The sequence below is a fragment of the Cydia fagiglandana genome, chromosome 23 (assembly GCF_963556715.1).
Source record: "Cydia fagiglandana chromosome 23, ilCydFagi1.1, whole genome shotgun sequence".
NCBI lineage: Eukaryota > Metazoa > Arthropoda > Insecta > Lepidoptera > Tortricidae > Cydia > Cydia fagiglandana.
Genome location: NC_085954.1, coordinates 12,813,198 through 12,826,157, shown reverse-complemented (window position 1 = coordinate 12,826,157; position 12,960 = coordinate 12,813,198). Strand labels below are relative to the sequence as shown.

The 12,960-nt window shown below is 34.7% G+C and overlaps 1 protein-coding gene, 1 long non-coding RNA gene and 1 other non-coding gene across 10 annotated transcripts in view; 2 read left to right on the top strand and 1 right to left on the bottom strand.

Annotated features, from left to right (window-relative positions):
* Window positions 1-12,960, top strand: part of LOC134675839 (hemicentin-2) — a 665,006-nt gene that overhangs the window by 120,945 nt on the left and 531,101 nt on the right. The window lies entirely within an intron of this gene.
* LOC134675970 (uncharacterized) overlaps window positions 1-12,960 on the bottom strand; it is a 142,956-nt gene that overhangs the window by 91,353 nt on the left and 38,643 nt on the right. The gene's annotated exons all lie outside the window — the stretch shown is intronic.
* Window positions 7,875-7,947, top strand: Trnag-acc (transfer RNA glycine (anticodon ACC)). Its single transcript has one exon. It is a non-coding gene; the product is annotated as a tRNA-Gly (tRNA).

Below are 12,960 nucleotides of genomic sequence, written 5' to 3'. Positions count from 1 at the left end.
GTAATGCTGCTGCAGTCGGCACCCGAATGTCACTTTTATCATACCTTAGAAAGTTATTAAAAACGCGAGCGAAGCGAGCGCGAAAATTTTTCGATATAAAAAACGCAATTTTACTTTTAGTCCCAACCAGGCGCGAATCCAGGATTTCATACAAAGAAGGGATGGGACAGTTTTCTATTAGCCTAGTTTCGCATAGGGCTCTATATTTAAGGGTCTCAGCGAGGTTGGTTTCATGCATAAAAGATGCAAGAAAGCAGAGCTTGGAATTGACCATGTGAATTGAATTGGCGAAGTGTGAGCAAGGCAGTAGGCCCAGCTGCGAAAGAGGAAAGCTTGGATTTGGATCCACGCCCAAGTGTACGTATAATTACGCGCATAAGACCTAACGCCGAACCGCAAAAGAGTGGGTTGAAATCGAATCTATGCATGTAATCACGACTCTTCTGCTACCGATTGTTTCCCAAAGAATTACGCGCCATTATTTTTGCAAATTACTTTTGGTCAGCTAAAAAAAAATCGTGTGGTAAAAACGATGTGTCCGTCCCTAATTTTAAAATTTGTTCTACTTTTTCAACCTGGCATTTTGGTGCCCCCCCTGAACGATGGTGCCTAAGCACGTGCTTGTTTTGCTTATTGGTTAATCCGGCACTGGTCCGAAGGTTTGACTATGGCTACGGCTTTGGTAAGCGTACGGCGTGTCACGTACGTCGGGCTAAGGTTAAGGCATTCAGAAGTTAAGGTGTAATAAAGAAACACATATAAATAAATATATACCTACATACAAACACGAACGCTGAAAACACAATACACTCTCTCTCTCTTTTTTTCGGGTAGTCGTGAAAAAGATGACACTGTGCAATGAGGGCTTATTAATTTACTGTCGTTTAATTTTGTTGTATATTATTAAATCGACATAATTATTCAGTTAAATTTGTTGATGTCCGTACCCCCTCATCTAAACTTAGAGTTAATTTGGCAAAAACCTTCCTCGGTGGCTATTCATGTCACTACGTATTAAATTCAGCGCCATCTGTTAGTTTACCAGGGTACTCAATAGTGGTAGCACATATTTGAAAAAAGTTTGCCCCTCCTTCCTACGTAGCGCCATAAGATTCAGGGGCAAACTTAAATCAAGCGAGTGTTGTGGCTACCCCCCCTTTTAAGGGTTGAATTTTTATAGCCTATAACCTGGCCGAAGATTTTCTCGACAGATTAGTAAAGTTTGCATCAAAATCCGTTCAGCCGTTTTCACGTGATGCGCGTTCAAATAAACAGACAAACAGATAAACAGACAAACAGACAAAAATTCTAAAAACTGTTGGAACGTGTTCTGTTATCGATTCTAAGTATCCCCAGCCAACTTTTTTTCAAATATCTTCCATGTACAGACTTTCGACCCTCTACAGCTTTATTATATGTATAGATAGATAGATAGATGAAAAGATATAATGACTATACTGTGGTATTTGTGGTTGTATCTACCCGGAGAAAGAAATTTTATCTTTGACCCTATAAAAAGAGATACTAGAACAATTTTTAGAAACCTCTACTCAGATAAAAATTAAAGATTTAGATTTTTGTTGTTTTTAAGGAAAATGCCATACGAAAGAAAGAATGACTAAGCCCTCTGCCAAGACAAAAGCTTTACCAAATTGTCAATAATCGAGGCGATACATTATGAATGAAAAACATCGCAAACTATTTTGCGATATCGATTTGAAAAACTGTTTAATAGGTACTGTGCAAATAGTTTAAAACATGCTTTTAACGGCCAATTATTGTTATCCTTAGCGTAGCCGCCATTTTACTTTTTCGGCCATACTTTTGGGCCGTTAAAGAACGGAATTGAATTTGAATCGGTGTATGTTGGGTTTAGTATAATTTATGGGTCTGTTTTTCATTATTTAACCGCCGGTTAACTGGCGGCTAAGTAAATAAGGAAGAGGCTTCTATTTTATAAATCCTTAAATACCTCGGTACGTTTATGTGTAAGTAGGTACGTATGGCACACTAGGAACCGAGCACAGTCATGCAATGTGATGAAATTAGTTTAAATTAGTAATTTAAATGAAATAGTTAATTAAAAAAGCGAATCAAAGATCTCCGTTTCAACTTGAATAAAAACACCTTCGCATGTCTGTTTCGTATCCTCGTGAAATTTTGTTAGCAGTTTCATTACTTTCAATTATAGGGTTTTTTGTCGATTCAGTTTATAGATTTTTTACAATCGCGAAGTCACAGGGATCACAGATCACAGAGCCACTGCACCGTATGACCAGTCAGTGCAACTAGTATGTTTCAATTTTGAAGAAAGACTAACACTAGAATCAACAGTTTCATTAGAAACACCTTAGCCACAAGTAGGAAATGCAAATCGGTTATTATTTGTATGGAAATAATCGGTTTTTAACCGAAACCGCGGTTATTTCCATACAAAAAATAACCGAATTGCATTCCTTAGCCACAAGAGCCACAATTTTTTTTATGTTCATCTTTAGTCTTTATCTCTTCAAAATTGATGTCTAGGAATTTTGTTAATTGATCAGTTAGGCACTGTGTTGGATTATCCAAAACATTACCCAGTATTTTTAATCAAAAAACATGTTTAACAAAAGCCATCTCCGTACTCGCCGCCGGCTTTCCCATTTCCTTTTTGTTATTTTTCAAAGCCCCGCATTGAAAACTGATTCGCACAACTGCCTTTTGTTTACCCATCTTTTTACCAACCCCACCAAACCCCCAAATTAACAATACCGACCTTATTCCTACAGCTTTAAGACAATCTGATGGCTAAAAAATCTTGGTAAAAGCAGTACATTTTCATATTATTTTGACTAAACAAAAAAGAATCGGCCATTTCTCTTGATAATGGAATCGATTCCATAAGCTTGGGTTGTGTTGATTTTTAATAAACTTCTGAATTTAATTAAAGGTTTCGGAGGGGTTTTTAGGAATTTTATCCTATATTGAAACATAAAAGTTGTAATAGAATTTTTATAGAAAATTCCTGTAGAACAGCATAAAAAACTGTTGAATAAAACTTGAAAACATATATTTTTTTATTTAATAATAATCAGAATATTTTTTGAAGGGAATATATAACTAGTAGGCTAAAACCTGTTTGCCTCCTATGAAATTTCCTATACAAAATAATTTTCTACGTATTCTCTTTTAATTCGACAATAATAAATCTTATTAAGATTAATATGTTTGCATGTTATGTATGCATGTAAATCGGGTCCAAAACTAATTTCGTAAACTTTTAAATTTAGAGATTTAAGGATTGCTTAAGGCACTGTCTTCTAGTGACAGGTCTACAAATCAAATTACTTACCTATTATGGTAAATAATTTAAAAAGATTTCTTAGAAATCCAACGTTTTAAGAATATATACCTAATGTATTCTTCGGGAAATATTTGAATAATATATATTTAAAGACTTATTCATTAAGGGGAAATTTAATATCGAAATCTTACAAAGGTATTTTAAATTAAAAATGTATTGCAATTTTTTTAACAAGCAAGTTGTATCTTCTATTTTTTTTTTGCTAGATATCGCAACAATTTTAATTTCAATTTCATTATTAATTTATAAAATTTACATTAAATAATTACACCTTTTGTCCATCATTTTTAATTGTTATTGACAGTATATATTTATACATTTACAATTTTTTGTATTTACCACATAACATTTAACAACACACTTGAATGTAAAAAATAGTTCTTTTTTTGCCTTGTTTTAACACGACACCTACAATAACAGATAACACTTAAAGCTGCCACTTTATCGACCACTTTTCCGCAACAGGGGCTTTTACCTCACGTTTACATAGGAGGAGCTTTGTGTCAACTTACCCTATATTTGAAGGAGCGAACATGCTTGGTATATCTATGTAAAGTATATAAGTATACCGGATGGCGATTGGAAGACTCACTCGTAGCAATGTGCAAGTTTCAGAACATTCTCAAAATTTCCGCTATTTATGGAAACTTTCATGAGAAAATTGTCAATACAAGTTCCCACTTAGAAAGTTTCCGTTCAGATCAGGGATTATGACTCAATATTCTTAAGGGGCTACCCGAGGTTTTTCGATTTTGACAAGTTTCTAATCGTACCTACTTTTGCTCTACAGGTAGAATTATAAGACAAACGGTTCTCCAATCTTTTATCTCAATTTTTGTCTTCCGAATTTTGAAAGAAATTAATACTTTAATTTTTTATGATTTTTTTAATATTGTCTAAAACACATTTTTGTAACTAGATTGCTGTGAAGGATTTTAAATATACGAAATCTACATATTTGGGTTCGTCTTTGACGTTCCGAAAAACGTGTCTAGGATTTTTATTTGAAATCAATTAAGAAAAAAGTTATGACCAGAAAACTAGTTTTTTGGCCTAAAATGACAATGAACTTTGAAGTAAATATGAAATAACATATTGCTTAAAGCCGATGCTGTTAATATGATACGCTACAAAAAACATAAGAAAACTAAGGGTTTCAGATCGAAGGTCATTGGCGTGGGGGAGCCCCTTAACTGTTAACGATTCCTTTAACAATTAGATACGTCACTCATAGGAGTCATTGGCGTCTATTTCATATATAATATTTTAAACTTTCGCGTTTCGAACACAGTCATATTAGGTAACTCACATTTATAGACGGGTCTAACGCGAATTTTATTCAATTACCTTGATTTACCGACGTTTCCACCACCAGTCGACCAGTGAAACCTGTGTCGAAACGTCGGTAAATCAAGGTAATTGAATAAAATTCGCGTTAGATCCGTCTATAAATGTGAGTTAATAATTATGTCTATTTTATATGTCACAGAAATCGAAACTAACTGTAAGAAATTGACAAAGGTCCCAGCTTAATTTGTTATTAATAAAATACGAACGAGAGGTTTCTTTATATCCATACTGTATCAGAACACGTACTAATCATGTAACATACTGTATGTTACCTACTTAAGAGCCATTCTAAAGTTTAGGGTAATCCCCGCATGTTTGCCGCAAGTTTGGCGCCAAGTTCGTAACACCCTGTATAATAGGATTTACGGGTTCGACCCCTTACGGCTTTCGTTATATTGGGTGGTTATAGACCTCATTTATATGACTGTTTTAAGTGAAAAGTACATATAGTTATAGAGTGAAAAATGGAGTAAATTACTTAGACTACCGGTATCTTTGAGATATTGACTTAAACTCAGGAATGCACCCTTGAATTTAACGGAGATAAAAAACATGATGTATGGATATTTACGATCATCGTACGGAATCGATTTTTCTGCCGTCCGGTGGTGGGAAAATGTCAACTTTCGGCCCCCTTCGCTAAACGAAGTTGCCGCTTTCCAGCTAAGTTAGCAAATGCATCATTTTACATCTGACATATTTCTTACTTTATTAACCTAGGGCTTATGTATGCTATATATTATTACCACCCTAGTGTTGTAATTTACTCTTAACTTGATAAAAAGACAAATCTTATATCATTCCGCGAAATATCGACAAAATGCAAAACGTACTTATTGACGCGGTTCTTATGGGAACCTACTTAACCTCGCTTTTGTAACAAAAATACAATCAAACACCAACCTTATTACCTTTCAATAAGATCTATACTATTTTACAAGAATTTTACTACCATTTGCCATTGAAATTTGGACTTTAGTTCTAATAAATAAGGATCAAAATTGATTGAAAGTTGGTAATGAAGTTGCCCTGAAGCAATGATCGTGGGAAATGCCAGTTCCATTGTTTTTCCACTCTCTATGACCTTCGTAAGTTCAATGAACCGAACCGACTGCGGATAGGTGAAATGAGGAGTTATTAATTGCTAAAGATTCCTGGGGGCCTAGCCAAGGTGTAAATCAACAAAAGAAACGCTTTGTCTCTCTATCACTCTTCCATATTAGTGCGATAGAAACAGCGTTTCGATTCGTTTCTCTCCAAACGATTGTTATCTTCGCCAGGTACTTTAAGCACCTTGGCAAGATGACAGTCGTTGAAAGAAAACCCCAATCGAAACTTAAATAATGGAAAAAGTCTTGTAATTTTTCGTAACTTCTGTCATCCCGATATTTTTTTCTTTGCATGTGTTTGTATTGTCGATGTAGGTAAGCCATCATATTTGTCGGTGTTTATCATCTTACCTATTAGACCCTCTGGTTTAATTGATTGTGTAGTTAATTTGGGACGTTTCATATTACTGCAAAGAAGATTATATTAATTAAGTATCTAACAGAATCGTAAGTAAATATTATGAACATATGAAGTAGAATTTACGGAGAAATACGCTATTTCCAACCATTTAAAGCATCTCAAGTTTAGAGGATCCTTATATCGGATCGAAAAGTGTCGAGAGCGAAATTCAAGTTGAATTAAAATGTTCCTAAGCTACATAATTTGAATTTTTTTTTTTTTTTTTATTATGAATGGGCTTACTCATGGCCACAGACTAGCCGAGGCGTAGTCGTGGCCTACGATGGAGCGAGCTCGCCCAGAAGGTGCCTGTTCACTCTTGATTTGAAGGTTGCCGGGTTATAAGAACACGGAAATATAGACGCCGGCAGGGAATTCCATTCCTTGGCAGTGCGCATAAGGAAAGTAGAAGCAAAGCGCTTCGTGCGAATTGGTGGAATATCTACCATGTAAGGATGGAAACGGGCTATGCGTCTAAAAGTCCGATGGTAGAATGGGGACGGTGGAATAAGCTCGTGTAACTCTTGGGCACACTCCCCGAAGTGCAGCCTGTAGAATACCGACAGGCTGGCGACTTTCCGCCGATGGGATTTTGAATATAATTATTTTTAAATGAAACTTGATATTTTACGGCTAAAATCATAGTCCTATTTTTCCGCACTATTACGTAAAATAGCACTTTTTGTGCGTATTATGTACTGTCAAACGTTGTACGATACACGCGCGAATAGGTAATTCGGTAATTCTTCTTTTCCGCACTAATTGTTAGTTGTATTTTATAAAATTGTTGATGTTTTGTTATTATTTTTGCTTGTATGTAAATTCAATGTTGACGTGTAAAAGAGCCCTTGCGGCCTATTTGCTGAATAAATGTTGATGTTGATTTTGATGTTGATGTTGATGATGTCCGCACTTGTATCGTAAATTCACCACACTAACACAAGGAAAAAACTAACTCTAAAATATCAAACAGAATTAAAGAAGATCAATTCAAAATGAAAGTTTTCAAATATTTATCATACAAAATCATTATTTAAAAGTCAATTCTAGCAGCCAACATAAGGAAACAACTCAAAATTTGCATTTGATTACTTTGCCTCACATGTGGATAAAATTCAACTTTATTGTGAGTTTTTGAACAATCAAGAGAGCCTTTACCAGTTGGTGTGGGGAAAAGATCTTTATATTGAGAAATGAATATAAAACTTGACGTTTCCTGCTGCCGAAAGGTACCATCTTACACCCAATCTATTCTTTAATTACAGCAAACGTTAGAAATCAGTAATTTAAGATCCTTATAATTGCTAGCACTGTATAAAACATAGTCAACGAAGCGCGTCAAGTAAGCTATCTAAAGGTTGGGGGTACGCAGAGGGCGTGACGAACGTGTGAAAAGTTTTTGTTTGTGTGACTTCACTGTGTGGAGGTATGCTTCGGTTTTTACTATGGCTTATGTAACTTGATGCAATAATTCATAATACTCATTAACGTGATATATCGTGCACAATTTTCAAGTGAATAAATGATTCATTATGTTACTGTTAAGTAATGAGAATGTTGTGGATCAAAATAACGTTAATAAGTTAACGGGGCGTTGTAAATAAAAAAAATATTTTTGTCACAAGGTATACCTTAATAATTAAGCTTAATTTTGCTGGCTATGGATGAGGTCTTGGTGGCTCAGATGGCAGAGCGCTGGAGTACCGATCCAGAGGCCGTGAGTTCAAGTCTCACCCAAGACAGTAATTTATTCTAAGCTTAATAGCATCGTCCGCAGACGTTTCTGCTTGTTAAAAGTTACAATTGGGTATACCTTAATGTTTACTACTTTACTAAGTTAAGAAATTGTTTATAAGTAAAGTTGTTAAAATGAAAATGTGTGCATGAATGTGAACAAGTAATAGTTATGATGAATATTATATAACAAAAATTAAAATTATGGCGCAAAATATTTTAATAATTAGGTAAATGCCAAAACCGTGTCATCCCAACCTTTTTGCAATTATTGTCCATTACTAGTAACAAATTATGTTTATAAGTATAATTTAATTAACCAGTGAAACATAGAACAAAATGACCTTAACTCAATCAATCAATCAATCAAGCATTTTATTCTCTCTGTTCAATAAATCAATTTTAAAGAACAGTATCATTATCAAAGTTGATATGTAATAACGCAAATATTCTTACCAAACCCATAACTCAGATGAACTATGAATCCTTGGAGATTTAGATATCAAACTTGAGTAGGGTATGCTAGACCCGACATAGGCTTAGCGAAGATCGGCAGAACGACAAGTAATTTTTCATTACCCTGGCATTTTGACAGGATAAATGATAATGTGACAGGGTAAATGATTTAACGTTTTTAGTAGGATGATCGGTTAGAATTTTGAGATAAGTTTGTTATTCTTAGGGTTCCGTACCTCAAAAGGAAAAAACGGAACCCTTATAGGATCACTCGTGCGTGTCTGTCTGTCCGTCTGTCACAGGCTATTTTCTCGGAAACTACTGGATCAATTAAGTTGAAATTTGGTACACATATGTAAATTAGTGACCCAAAAATGGACACGTTTTTTGTTATAATTTTAAAATACATAGGTTCGAAGTTATTTAAGAAAATAGCCAAAAAATGACCATTCGGCCCTTTATTTCCGAAAGTGACTGGGTCTAAAATTTTGAAAAAAATACTCAAATTGGTTATTTTCCTATAGACGACAGGAAAACTTATTAGAAATGTGCAGTCAAGTGTGCAGTCGGACTTATGTACGGAATTCTAGAAACGCGACTCCTACTCGCACTTGGCCGGTTTTTTTGGAAAAATAGTTTGTGATGGGTAGGTCAGACAACCTTTAAGCAATAATAAAAGCTTTACGTCGCCGAATGCTTTTCTTTCTAATATTTAACTTACCTAGGTTTGAAATCACTCCTTTTATCTCACGTGGGTACAAAAATAGCCAGATTGTTTTACGAATAATTGAATTTACCCGAAGCGTAATGTATTCCTGAAAAAAAGCTCTCCGTTTTCCTTCTGGATGTTTTCCCATTTTCGTATGTATTTCACAAACATTCGCAAAATCACATCGGTAAGGCAAACGGCGTTAAAAGCTCAACGAATATGTACACAACGATTATGAAAATATGTCATGTAAATACTTTTAGCATTTAATAACTGAGCCTCTACCATCAGTTGCCAGAGTATTTTTCACTTACTTTCAGTGAATAAACGTGCCGTGAGTCACGTTTTATGTTTCTTTACGGTCTTATGTGCCTAACTTCACTCCACTCCAAGCGATACTGTCCCTTTGTAACTAAACTAAAAAAAAGAGCAAGAATTATTATTCAATTAGTACGAGTAAACGGTAAATTACCTATCGAAAGTAAATTACGTTCACGATAGCGTTTATGTCAATGCCAAACTAATGGTAGCTCTGCCGATAAACTTACACAATTGTGCAAACTTTTGTATGGACTGACATGGGTATTTGTACGTTACGTACAAATCATGTAGAAATAACAATACATTTGACGTCCCCTCCCCCGCAAAAATCGGCAGTTTCGTAAAGAAAATGACAGCGATATCCAGTTACTAAATGCTCTAAGTGTAAATAGGATGGTTTTTAAATGAAGCAATTTTGGTTGGTTTTTATAAGGTTGATGGAAAAAGTTAACTAATAATTAGAATCTAGGAACAAATCCTTCAGATCAGGCAAATTTTGTATAATTTAATATTCTATACTTGTATTTTGAGTTCTCAAAAACTGTGTAGATAAGTACATCCAAATTTTATTTAGGTAAGGTGTTATTTGTAGATATTTATTAAACAATAACCAACGCTTTCGTTTTTTCAAATATATCCACGGAATGCAACAAAAACACTCCATACAAATTTATACTTTATTATATAATCAAACGAGTAAACGCGGTAAAAGCGGTCACCGTCGCTCATGAACATTATAGCAATTTCTATGCGTTGCAGACTAGAGAACCTTGAATACCCGCGTCTTGAAGAACCCCTATTTTCTATGTTGTATTCATTCTATAAGGGTAAACGTGTCTTTGTGTGACTCTTACGTCATTTAAAACCCTCGCCAATTACTCGAGGTAATATTGACGTTACAAATAAGGTAAATCGATTTCCTTAAGACTGAAAGCGCTCTGAATGTCTCTCATTTGGTGACAGGAAGCGCTGAGATTTTAGGGTTGAGGCATAAGCTGAAGCGTTTTTTAAATATTATTTGTGATTTGTGACGTTTCGAAAGTACTTTGAAGTTTTAAGTTACCGTTGGATTCAGAGAGACTGCATTGCTGCCGTAAATGTCAAAATTGATATTGCTGCCCAGATTTTTGAAATTTGCTGCATCAATGCAGTCGGCAGTAAGTTCACCGGCCTCTTAACGGCCTCCTAGTCTTGTTAATAGTAACCCTACCTAACTACAAAACAGGGTGGTCCCGGTGGCAAATTATGGTAAAGGCATTTATTTATTTGCGAGCTTATCACAGATATTTGTTCCTAAGTTGGATGTTTCTTCGTCAAGCCTTATTGAGCTTACTAGCACTGTAGGACTAGGTAAGATCATCTAATATTTTTTATTTCACCGGTTTTGTCCAAGCCCTAGTATTTAATTGTTTCGTAATTTCGTATGTATTTCGTATGAAATTATGCGATCGAAATCAATTTAATCTTCTATATATATAAATGCAAGTGTCCTGACTGACTGACTGACTGACTGACTGATTCATCAACGCAGAGCCGAAACTACAAAAGCCAGAAAGTTGAAATTTGCACACCAGATTGCATTTATAAAGTGTACAAGAGATAAGAAGCGATTTTGAGAAATTCAACCCCTAAGGGGGTTAAAAAGGGGATGAAAGTTTGTATGGGGTTAACGTTTTCTTTTAAGCTAGGAATTTGAAACTTCGTAAAAAGATATATTATTAAAATACAAGAAAACTAATTTCAGTGTTTTTGAAAATTCATCCCCTAAGGTGGTGAAAAAGGGGTTGAAAGTTTGTATGGATATCAAAAAAATTTTCAAGTGGTGGACTTGAATCTCTGTATTTAGGGATATTATTAGAAGACAGGAAAAGTAATTTCAGCGTTTTGTAAAATTCATCCCCTAACAACGTTAAAAAGGGGTTGAAAATTTTAATCCATTACAAATGCTTTGAAACGTCGTAGAAAGGCATAATAGCCGATTACAAAAAAAGTGATTGTAACGTTTTTGGAAATTCAACCCCTAAGGGGGTTAAAAAGGGGATGAAAGTTCGTCTTCGGGTGCAAATTTTATTTTAAGTTAGGAACTTGAAACTTTGTAAAAAAGTATCAAATTCAAATACAAGAAAACTAATTTCAGCGTTTTAGAAAATTCATCCCCCAAGGTGGTGAAAAAGGGGTTGAAAGTTTGTATGGATATCAAACATTTTTTCGAGCGCGGGACTTGAATCTTTTTATTTGGGGATACTATTAGAAGACAATAAAAGTAATTTTAGCGTTTTGTAAAATTCATCGCCTAACAGGGTTAAAAAGGGGATGAAAGTTTGTATGGGGTTAAAGTTTTCTTTTGAGCTACGAATTTGAAACTTCGTTAAAAGATATATTATTAAAATACAAGAAAACTAATTTCAGCGTTTTTGAAAATTCAACCCCTAAGGTAGTGAAAAAGGGGTTGAAAGTTTGTATGGATATCAAACATTTTTTCGAGTGTGGGACTGTATTTAGGGATATTATTAGAAGACAGGAAAAGTAATTTCAGCGTTTTGTAAAATTCATTCCCTAACAGGGTTTCAAATTTTAAATCCATTACAAATACTTTGAAAATTCTTAGAAAGGCATAATAGCCGATTACAAAAAAAAGTAATTGCAACGTTCTTGGAAATTCAACCCCTAAGGGGGTTAAAAAGGGGATGAAAGTTCGTCTTCAGGTGCAATTTTTATTTGAAGCTAGGAACTTGAAACTTTGTAAAAAGGTATTATATTAAAATACAAGAAAACTAATTTCAGCGTTTTTGAAAATTCATCCCTATGGTGGTGAAAACGGGGTTGAAAGTTTGTATGGATATCATGCATTTTTTCGAGCGCGGGATTTGAATCTTTGTATTTGGGTATATTATTAGAAGACAATAAAAGTGATTTCAGCGATTTGTAAAATTCATCCCCTAACTGGGTTAAAATGGGGTTCAAAGTTTGAATCCATTACAAATGCTTTGAAACTTCTTAGAAAGACATAATAGCGGATTACAAAAAAAAGTAATTGCAACGTTTTTGGAAATTCAATCCCTAAGGGGGCTAAAAAGGGGATGAAAATTCGTCATGGGGTGTAAATTTAATATTAAGCTAGGAACTAATTTTTTGGAAAAAAAGGTAATAAATTAAAAAACATGAAAACTAATTCAAGCCTTTTTGAAAATCATCCCCCAAGGTGGTGAGAAAGGGGTTGAAAGTTTGCATGGAGATCAGATATTTTGTGAGTGCGGAATGCGGAACTTGAATCTTTGTATAAGGGCATAGGTACCTATTATGAGAATCAGTGGCGTGCAGTGCATACAAAAAAAGGTAGGCACTAGGGTAGGCAGTCCATACAAAATGACCAAAAAAAAAGTTGCCGATTTTTATAGTTTGCGTTACATTCCTTCAAGAATGACTCTTCTAGAGCCCGATTTAAGTCTTATCTCCACTGCACGCCACTGATGAGAATACAAGAAAAGTAATTTCTGCAACCAACATCAAAATCCACTTGACTTAAAACTTCATA